This window comes from Buteo buteo, chromosome 26, assembly GCF_964188355.1.
Source record: "Buteo buteo chromosome 26, bButBut1.hap1.1, whole genome shotgun sequence".
Lineage (NCBI taxonomy): Eukaryota > Metazoa > Chordata > Aves > Accipitriformes > Accipitridae > Buteo > Buteo buteo.
Window position 1 is genome coordinate 14994345 of NC_134196.1, and position 11194 is coordinate 15005538.

General features: G+C 42.0%; 1 protein-coding gene across 1 annotated transcript in view; it reads right to left on the minus strand.

Annotated features, from left to right (window-relative positions):
* The window catches only part of FRS2 (fibroblast growth factor receptor substrate 2), a 58996-nt gene extending 48811 nt beyond the window's left edge, over nucleotides 1–10185 (minus strand). The window contains exon 1 of the mRNA XM_075057797.1: nucleotides 10059–10185. The gene's annotated coding sequence lies outside the window, so the exon portion shown is untranslated. The remainder of the gene's footprint in view (nucleotides 1–10058) is intronic.
* Between the last annotated feature and the right edge of the window lie 1009 nt (nucleotides 10186–11194).

The following is an 11194-nucleotide window of genomic DNA, read 5'->3' on the forward strand; positions in this document are numbered from 1 at the left end:
AAGCTAGAAATCCTCTCCCCACCTCTGTTATCAGAAAAAGTTCTGGAACTTGGGGAGGGATTACGCACGCACTCGCTAAGAAAGGTTCACCCATCTACCTGTTTACCAAAAAAAGGAGGAGAAGGGCAGAAAAAAATAATAAAAGAAAAGTTTGCCTGAAGCCTGTGTAGCACATTCCCTTTTTCCCTTCCTGTATACATTCTTTTCTAGTCCAGCAATTTTTAGGAATGGAGCACCTTCTGGAGTTGCAGGACTGACCGATTGGCATGTATTCCTCAGAATGTCTCTAAGTATAGGCACAACAATGTTATTGTAATAATACTAAATAAATACCACAAAGTTCAAGTTTATAGAACAATTTATTGGATAATATTGTATTTAATATTAGTCTGTTCATTACTTTTTAAGATCTAAAATGTCTTAACCAAATGCCTTTTAATAATAAAGATTAACATAATGGTACCCTTCCTAGCAAAATTGCTAGTGCAGAGGAAGCTCTCTCAGGAACTGAATACCATTGCCTAAAACTTACACAGTAAATGAAGAAAGAGACAGCTAAGAAAATAGGCATTCACGTTCACAGAGCATCCAAACACTTGCCAATTAAATGCTTTTAGGAATCTTCAAGGAGGGACCAATTATTTAAGAATTTAAGACTACTTCCAGTCTAGCTGCACAAATACTGTATAGACTGATAGGAAACATCCATCTTACTTTAGCATTAACATTTGTACACCTGAGAGAATTATCACTAAAACCATCACTGCCCTAGTCTTTTTACATTTATGGCAATACAAATTGGTGAGTTACACATACACTGCACTCTCAATTTCAAGGCATGAAAGTTTACTCAGTAGATTTTAAGTGAATGAAACACAAGGCAGCTGCCATGACCCAGAAGAGATTCACGATGATTTAACTCTGCTATCCTAAAACATTTCTAAGACAGGTACAGCAAGCTATGTGTTAAAATGTATTATTTTAACTATTATAATTGTTTTACTTTTTCATTGTATTACCAGCCAAAAACATTCAAATAACGAGCCCCAAAAGTTCAACTTTCTCAAAAAAACCAAACCAAAACCAAACAAACACCACCACAAACAAAACCCAAAACACAAGCCACAAAATCCTTGTGTCCCAAAGTTTCATGAGACACGAAAAAAATATTTAAGAGTCATTTGGCTTTCCTTATGGGGGGGGGGACAGGACGGGACACGACATTACCTCTGTTAATATTAGCTTTAGTTCTGCAATAAGTCAAGTATAGGACATGGCACTTAAATACTACTTTTATTGACAGTTTAATTCAATTTGTATGTCATTTAAATTAAAGCTGCAGATTACATCTGATTTGACTCACCAAAGAAACCTGCCAAGTGCAAAAAAATACTAACTGAAATCACATACGATAATAAAAGTCCACAAAATCTGACACTGTACTTGCACAACACAGTTTAAAGCATGCCACCGGTCCTCTTTGCTTACTCCAGAAGTAGAAAGTATAGTGATCAGACAAGCAAACCAGATTTGGAAGATATTCAGCAACACACATTTCACAGGTCTCTACAGGAAAAGATCCAAAGGTAACATGCATCCCTGTCAGCTTTGGTAGATAAAAACGTAGTTTATCTATATAAGCAGAGAGAAAACAGGATATTCTAATAGCCATGAAGAAAAGTCAGAGGTGCAATAATTTTCTCTTGTAGTAGCATTAACATATGTAACATACAATTATACTCAAAAGTTTCCTAAATCAAAGTGAAGAATATGACATGAAACATAAATAAAGACATTGAAAGGGGGGAGGGGAAGAAATAAAGACAGATTTGAGTGCCAGAAGTAGCAGGGGAAAAGAAGAATATGATACAGAAATATGAGATGCAGGTCTTCAAATTCAAAGACAATGAGCTTTAGCTTGATGAGGAAAGCTAGCAGTCAGAATACTGAAAAATCATACCAGCTGTATTTTAAACAGATTGCAAAGATAGGAGTATCAGGAGAAGAGGGAGGAGGTACTTGGAGTACTCCAGATGACAGATGCAGGCCTAAACTTCATGCAGAGACAGAATAAGAAAACGTGCTCTTGAAAATGTTGTTTGGACAAGGAAGAAGAAGGATATGAATAAAACATGACTGTGGATTCAGGGAGAAGAGGAAAAAAAGAGGGCTACTCCCCAACAACTGCCCTGGGCAAGAGAGGATTATACTGCTGTCAGCAGCATTGCAAATGGCAAGCAAATGAGTTAAATTTGAGAGAGATGATAATGAGCTCTGGGACATTCAAAATGTTTATGATAATAAGAAACACTGCAAGGAAATGCAGGACTGAATGAAGGCACATAGAGCCACAAAACTCTACAAAGAAATGCAGTAAACTAAATAAAGTAGATAGCATGCAAAATTTCTATGAACGCCGTACACCTTGGGATTAGTGGGAAGAGGGTACAAAAGAGGGAAGATGCTTGCAGCAAGCAGTACCGCAGGTGCCGGAGAGGGACAAGGCTGTGACAGCCAAGCAAGTTTCCCTACATCCTATCTCCTCTTATTCCCACAAAGCTCAAGCGCCTTAGCTATACACTTTATAAAAAAACACAGCTACACTTCAAAAATGTAAATAGTTTTTATTGTATTATTGTACCACCTGACAGATGCATAATAACAACTACTTTCAATTACAATTATTGTGGTGATTTAAAAGCAAGAGCATATTTTATTTAAACTAAAATTTGTAATCTAATTACATGCTTCAATCAGTGTTTGAGTTACTGACAAATACAGACAGCTACAAAGAAAGCAGTAGTACACCCTCTACTTCTAATGGTTGGCTGGAAAGGCTAAACTTGTTGAGTGACATCAAAGGAAAAAAAAAGTCCCCTTGTATTCCAGTAAGATTTTTTTTTTAAAGAAAAATAACAACAACTGTGCTTTAAAGGAGTAATTTAAAAGAGATACATGCTTTTTAAAAACATATATACAACAAACTCTAAGATGTCGGAAGAATCTTAACATACTTCCCTGAAGAAGTAGCCCTCCCTGTGTTTGCTTGGTATCTTAATTTGCCTTTGGTTTCAAAACTCTAGGCTTGCCAAGAGCTATTCCTTTCAAAACCTCAGGAATTCCATTACTAGTTTTAAGCTAAATTAAAGGAAAATAGAAGCATTCAACGCATGGCAAAAGTATGCACAAAGTGTTTGTTGATACTCATAAATAGACTGAAAAATTTAGACATGTCTGAAGGATAACTGCTGCACAGTCAGCTCTGTTTTGCTCTGCTGTGCGGCTAAGCAAAAAGCTACTGCTGTCCCTTCAGAAAAGCTCAGCATTACATACATCGCTACAAAGATCGAACACAGCACTGGATCGTTCATTTTTTGCTTTAAGTTTATGTATAAACCGAAGTTTGCATTTCTGCAGGGATAAAAAAAATTAGTGGGAGTTTCCCCTTTAAAGCTACTGCTTCAACATCTCCATTTGGGAAAAAGATGTCACACTGTCCTAAGGCATGGCAAAACCAGTCAACTCTCCACCCTGTCAAACATCTTGCAAGTCATGAAATAAAGACATTCCACCTCAGAAACACATTGAATATTGTGCAGATTAATATCTTTCCAATGTTCACATAATGGGTTCCTTCCAACTCGCGATATTCTCGGATTCTAAACAAGCAGTGTTACTATAATCACTTTTACTGACTGGATTATGGTAAGAATGAAACGTTCCCACCTGTATATTGTGCCAGGTGTCATTACTAACGCAGAAGAAGGTAATATCCCTGTGCAAAGCATTTAAAAAAATTTGCTTGAAAGACAAATGCTTCATTTGTTGTCAAGGTGAGTAATCCCAGCAGATAAGAACTACTACGCAGTTTAACTTCTTTGGCAGCAGCCACAGGAAAACAGTGGAAATATCAACACACCAGTTTAAACTGCAGCTCCAGTGAGAGATGGATCAAAGTTCTGCATCTCCCATTAGAAACACAGGAATCCAGGTACCGGCATATGGGATAGAGAGTCTATTTTACCCTTGAAAAGGCAGGAAATTAAAGCAACTTTTCACCATTGAGTCAGCACACAGAAACGGATCAGTGGTTTACAGTAACCGTCACCACTGTATGAACGACAGCAGTAGCATCTCATCCCTGCCAGGACCAAAATCACTATGAAGAAAAGCCAAGGGAAAGAAGTCAGTTCTTCAGACTAAAAACACAGTGTCCCAGTCTCCCCTGAGTTTGGAGTACAGTCCAGGATAACTATCACTATCTCAGATATGCCCACTACCCTATAATTCTCAGCTTTTATTACAAGCATAGACAATTCATACAGTATTTCGGAATCGAATTTTCCTCAACAGAAAAGTTAACAGTCACATGTACAAGGAAAAGCTGAATAGCAGGAAATTTTTCTGTAAGATACATGTTTATCTTAAATAAAGGAAAAAAGGATGAGCTAAAACCTACATTTAGAATCTTTTTTAAAAAATCTCAGTTCAAAAACATACCAACACAGAGGTGTTTCTACCAACAGCCAACACTGAACTTCAACCTTTACATCAAAGAAAAAAAAAAAACAAACCCCAAAAAAACCCCACAGTTCTGTGAGAAGAAGTGGCAGGTCTAGTAACTGTGGCTGATCCTGGAAGCTGAAGTAAATAAAGGTGGCCATCCAGCATGGGCAGTTATTATAGCAACGACACAAAACACAGCAATTTTACTTTTGCAGTAATTCAGAGGAACACATTGCCTAACACAGATATTAGTATTATCTGTTTGTCAACTGAGATTCAGGCAAAAAGTTTAGGTGTTATCCTGGACCACCTGAGAAGACAGTGACAGATTAAGTACAGCTCATGTGACAAGAAGTTTCTCATCTCACTACCCCACATATGGACATGGAAGCATTTTAGAAGAAGAACAAATAAGACATGAAATTACTCTAAGACAAGAGAAGGAAACAGTCAGTAATCACAACACCATTTCCACTAATTAGAAAAGAATGCATATAGTCAGTCCCAAACACACAATAATCATGAAATTTTATTGTATAAACATCAGAAATAAGTTATTAGTTCTTTTTATTAAACCCAAGGGATAATTATTTCTGTTGTCATTTCAAGCTTGAGGGAAAGACTGAAATTCTGGAGAATCACATGGCTGCAGGAAGATGGGCCTCAATAAAGATTGAACTAAATTGGTTGTCGTGATTGTTGCCACCCTGCCGGAAGCAGTGAAGAGGAAACTTTGAAGAGTACACTATACTTGGAGAACACGACATATACACACATATTTATAGGCATACATACTTACATGAGAAAACACCACACACCAATTTATCACCAGTTCAAGCTCAAAAAGAACGTTCACATCTAACACTGATTACACAGAAGGGCCAACAAGAAAAGATGATGCTTAAGAGCAGAAAATTTCAAAGTCTGTTATATTAGGACTGCTGTTCTACAACTTATACATAACTAAAATATCATCTGCATATGCTGCGTGAAATTACACATCTCTGGACAGCAGTTTTCGGCCAAAAGCTCCTCAAATAGCTTTGATAAAGATGATGTCATTCAGTAGCAGACAAAAATAACACTCATTACATTTGTTTCAGAAAACATCACTGAAAAGCTGTGGATAGGTCATCTCTTCCAGCAGTAGCTACTGCCCAGAGTTACTCATTGCCACCCAGCAAAGAGAGGGTACCACCCATACAGACTTGCAAGACAGCGTACCGTGTAAGAGCACACTAATCCACTTCAGGAAAAATGAATCAAGGTAACTGACCAGTGAAGGTAGACTGAGCTAATACTGTCCATTTAACTGCTGATCATGCCTAAAGCATGTAACACTGCATACAGCTTCTTTGGTGGAAAAGATCACTATGCATGGTAATCTATGGCAGAGCAGTAGAGACAAATGACTGGGGGACACAGTATCTACAATTTTCCCAGATGTTTGCCAAAAAAAAAAAAAAAAAAAAATCAATGCCTATCCATATCCTGAAACATTAAGTACAACTTCTGTGATAGCCTGAAAGCCTTAAGACAGATTTTGAAAACCACTAACCATTAAATGGATTAAATGGTTACTTAAGAAGAAAAGTCACACACTGCCTCCTAGGAAACTGTCTGAAGTTATAATATGTGTCTTAGGTCAGCCTCATAATTTCCATAGGTTTGTTCATTTGGGTTTTTTTAATCTACTTATTACTGCAAAATACCTTGCAGTTTTCTCAGTGGACACTCTGATCACCATTATTTCTGATTTTAGTCTTTTAAATTTAAAAACTCAATATACAGGCTGAACAAATTCATCGTTTCAAGAATTTGATGGATGAAGAGCAGTTACAAACAGGAGTGTATTTTTCCCATTAAGTACCACTAAATGAAACAATAGGTACCAAATAAAAATACTAAAAAAAGTTAGTTACTATACAAAAGGCCAGATTCTTCCCTTAAAATCCCTTCAAAGTACATTATGAAATCAGAGACACACTGCCACGGATTAAGGGGTCTTAGATGTAAAATATGCCCATGAACCATAACTGAACAATGTCTTCAAACCCTCAATGCCATACAAGCTTAACCTCACTGAATGAGGCCAGTATCGAATATACTTTAAACTGGCATAATGTGTCACTGTCACCAAAAGAAACAGACACACCCTGCTCCCCTTACTGCTTGCTTCCACCCCCATCTTTGCGCCAGCACAAATGTTTGTGCAGCAAACTGATCCAGCTTAAACCTAACCTTCCCCTCCCTGCCCCTCCTCCAAGTTAGTTCAAACCTCAACCCAGTTCACCACATAACCATACAAGTATTTGCCTGCACAAAGGAGGAAGCAGCAGAGCGGGGTGGAAACAAACAGGACCATGTTTTTCAATGGTGGAGCTGGTCTATGCCAGCTGTACGCCTATGCAAAGCAGTAGGTTGCAAGCTGGAGTCCCGTAACATCAGGCTCACACCTTCAGGCTTCTGCAGTGCCACTCTTCCCCTCCCTCTCCCAGATCCACCTCTCTGCTCACACAGCCACTGACAGGTACGCAACTGTAGGGTGAGTCGGCTCAGGGCGCCGAGTCAATTAAAAACTAACTCTACCAAAAAAAAAAAAAGAAAAAAAAAGTTGCTAGTTTTCAGCCAGTTCAGCTTCCTGAACCAGCTCCCGGTGCAATCCTTACCGGCACAAGGAAGCAAGAGGAGGAAGGAGGCTGGGAAGGCAGAAGGTCCAATTTTGATCAGCTTGTGATGCTGTGGAAACACACTCGTACACCGCCACATTTTAAATTTAATCTCGCCAGAGCGGCTGAACACCATCATTTTAATTAATTTGTTCCTAAGAGTAAACCTTGTCCAAACTTTTTTCAGAAACCTAAGAAGCCATAGTCTACCGGGGCACAAGCAGCAGGAAGCAAGGCCAGTTCACTGCATTAACCAATTTCGCTCTTCGTGTTTAACAAAATGAACATAGAGTACTAGTTACTCTATCTTGATACTTTCAGCAGATATTCTTTTAAATATCACTGATTAAATCACCTCAGATATTTCCACAGGAAGAACATACACGTAATAAAACCAATGCAGTCATGTTAAGTATTATCTTAACTGTAGTTTAGTATTTACAGGGAATTTAAACAAGGGTTTAGGTGATTAAAGTGGTCTTACAAACCCCTCTGCTCAGGAGTGAATTTCATCCACTATTCAAAAAGTTGTTTTGCTTAAACTACAAGACCCAATGATCGCAGAAGTGAACTAAATTCATTTCAGTGAGATCAGAATGATATCCTTAATAAACATGGATATAGCGACTTTCAAGCTAATTTTTGAACAGTAAAGTATCGTAACTAGGAGCACAGACAGACTGTTAGCAATGATCTTGCTAACTTCCAAACAATAGGATTTATTTCTGGATTGTTAGATTTAGCAGGGAATTATTTCCATGGCAAGTAAATATATTTGTTTATGTTCATTCAGTTAACAAAGAAAAGAAACATAACCCTGTCAATTCAAAAGACAAAACATATCAAGATTACAGTTCAAAAACTGGGTAACCAAGTGCAGAATCAGATTCATGTACCCACAAACCAGTCTTCCCAAGTGCCATATATTATATTTTTACAGTCTATGAAACTCTCATCTTACAAAGACAGATTCTTTCACAAACTACCACCTGCCCGTTGCAACAATTTAAGACAACCTTTCTTAACAGAAATTTCCTGTATGATGAAAAAGTGTTCCAAACTACTCTGCCTATAAGAATTATACAGAAATGAGAACAGTTTGTTTTGACTGCAACTCACCATGAACATTTAAGACAAGACGCTGAACTGGAAAGTGAGCAAAACCCTGGAAAGCCATTTAACCAGATACACATACCACTGCTGGCGCATTGTTTCAAAAAGCATTTTCAAAGCGTTCTTGACACAGAGGCAAATAAACTCAGGGAATCTCAGTCAAGGAATAATATTCTTAATCACTTTCCATTTGGAATGGAGTTAACAGGTTTTGGACTTGAACTGGTGATTTATACTGATACAGGTTTCTTTTTAAGCAAGGGTAGACAGGTGTGCTTTTTCAAATGCACTTGCTAACCGAGGAAAACAGACAACGAACTTCCCTGGCAGTTCTGCTGACTTTAACAAGAAAACAGGATGCTTATTGGATCTGAACCCACATATCTTAATACCGAATCACTTTTAACACAGCAAGAAATCTAAAAAAAATTAGGTTTTAATTCCCCTAAATGCAAATATGTTGTAGAGCTAGCAGAGCAGATTAAATGACAGATTCATAATGTAGAATTGCTGCTAACATTAACACCCTTAAAGAAAGCTAAAAAATATTTATTCGTAAAACTATTTTGCTCATTACACTATATGTTACTTTGTCACTAGCACTTTAAGTAAAAAAAAAGCTAAAAAAAAATCGAATACTATTCAAAAAAGTCACAAATAAAAGCCTTGTTAAAAATATTAATACCAAACCACAGTTGGCAACTTTTTCAACACTTACTAAAATCAACCCTGACTTCTACAGTATGTATTCATTGCAATAACAGTATTATTTTCAACTCACAGTCCAACAACATTCCTAGAGATTTCTACTCATGATTATCACTTCTTATGCATTAACATTGCACAAGATGCAGTGACCAGAAAGATGAGAAAACGTGCTTTCACTTTCCAGAAAATCAAGTTTAGATGAAGAACCGAGTTAAACGAGTACCGAGACACCTTTTGACCTTTGCGACTCTTCAGATCTACCCTCCTATGTTCGCATCTACGGGTATGTCCGAGGAAGGGGAGTTTAAAATGACAAGCAAGCGGGCTAGGCATCCCTTTCATTCATACACACAGCACCACTGTGGAAAGCCCAGAGGACCCCCTTCCCCTCGGAAAGCTCTTGTCCGCCAGCCCTAACCCACCGACCCGACAGAGCTCTCCATTAGTCTCAGGGCTCGCACCTCGAGAGCCCCTGGACTCGCTCGGCGACGAGGAGCAGAACACGCACTTGTCTGGAGAGGCGTGTGGCAGAAGCAGCCGACCTGGAGGAAGGGGCAAGCGCTTGACAGGTCACACAAGACGAGACCGAACTACCAGACACACCAAGCCCCGAAGAGGCAGGCGGTCAGGCCGCCGGCATCCCCACCCCGCACCAGACCTGCCCCCCCAGCGACCCCACCGCCAGCACAACTTTTAAGGGCTCGTCTTTCGTGGTTTTTTTTAAACTCACGCTCCGCTCGCCCACTCCCGCTCCCCCCCTCCCCGGACCAAGGCGGCGATCCCCCCCCCCCCTCCCCAGCGGCCTTCCACCCCCGCCCGCAGCCCCTCAGTGCCACCCCCACAGCGAGCCCCGCCAGGGAAAAGAGACCAAGGTCCTACCGCAGGGCACGTCCCAGCCCGGCTCCCACGGGAGAAGGCGAGACGCGGGGCCGCTCCCGCCCACGGGCGAGCCGAGCCGGGCCCGGCCCCGGGAGCCTCCGCTGCCGCCCCCTCCCAGCGGAGCCGGCTGGGCACCCCCGCGAGAAGGAGGGGGGACGACGACACACAAGGACCAGCACCCACCTCCGCCATGAGCCCCGCGCTGGCCGCCGAGCCGAGCCGAGCCGGCCGGGCCGCCTGTGACGGGAGAGACGGCGGCCCCCGCGGGTAACGGCTGCGCCTCCCGATAGCGGCAGCAACAGGGCCTCGCTCTGGGCCGGACTCTGCCTCGCGACAACTTCCGGGGCACGGCGCGAACGCCTTCCGGGAGCAGCGGCCAACCGGGGCGGGGGCAGCGGGAGGGGCGGGTGGCGGGGGCGCCGCGGGGAGCCGTTGGGGGCGCGCGAGGGCGGGGCTGAACGGGGCGGGGCGGGGGCGGAGCCGTTCTGTCAGCCGGCCCTGTCAATCACACGGCCCCGGCCCTGTCAGCCCGCCCCGGTCCTGTCAGTCACCCGGCCCCGGCCCTGTCAGCCCGCCCCCCGCCCCGGTCCTGTCAGCCACCCGGCCCCGGCCCTGTCAGCCGTCCCCGGTCCAAGACCGGTCACCCGGCCCCGTCAGCCGGCCCCGGTCCTGTCACGGAGCCGGCAGGGCTTCTCCCGGGAAGCGGCACGCAGTGAAGAACACGCCTCAAAGCGGTGCAGGGGCCAGCTGTGAGGGAGGCGGCCACGAAGCGGGTCTTACTGGTTTCTCAGGTAAAAAAAAAAAAAAAAGAAAAAAAGAATTAAAGCTGTGATAGCGCGCACAGGTTTGGAAAGGATTGGTTTGGTTGGTTGGGTTTGGTTTAATTTTCTTGAGAGGCAGCCTCCGTCAGTTGTGTTGTACACGGTGTCACGGTGTTGTTTTAGACGCTGCCGTGGTGACTCGTCTACAGCCGTTGAAGTTGCTCTGTTTTCATGAAGTACACTATGGGCAACTGAAAGGAAAGGTAGACAGTGTATATGTTAAAAACAAAGATACAGCAAAAAGTACTGTGGGAAACGAAGAATGAGAGAAGGTGCCACGCCTGCGCGTTGTGCAGATTTGTGGAACACTGAACACTCCTGCTAGCTGGTGCAAAAAGACACCTCACGTTTGTTCTTACTGACACTACCCATACATCATTTTGTCTGTTGCCTGTTTACAGACAGTACGTGTGACAGGTCTTGGGCCAGAAGACCTTGTAATCTACAATTAATCATGAATGTGTGATTATTGTCCCAACACACACACACAAATCAAAC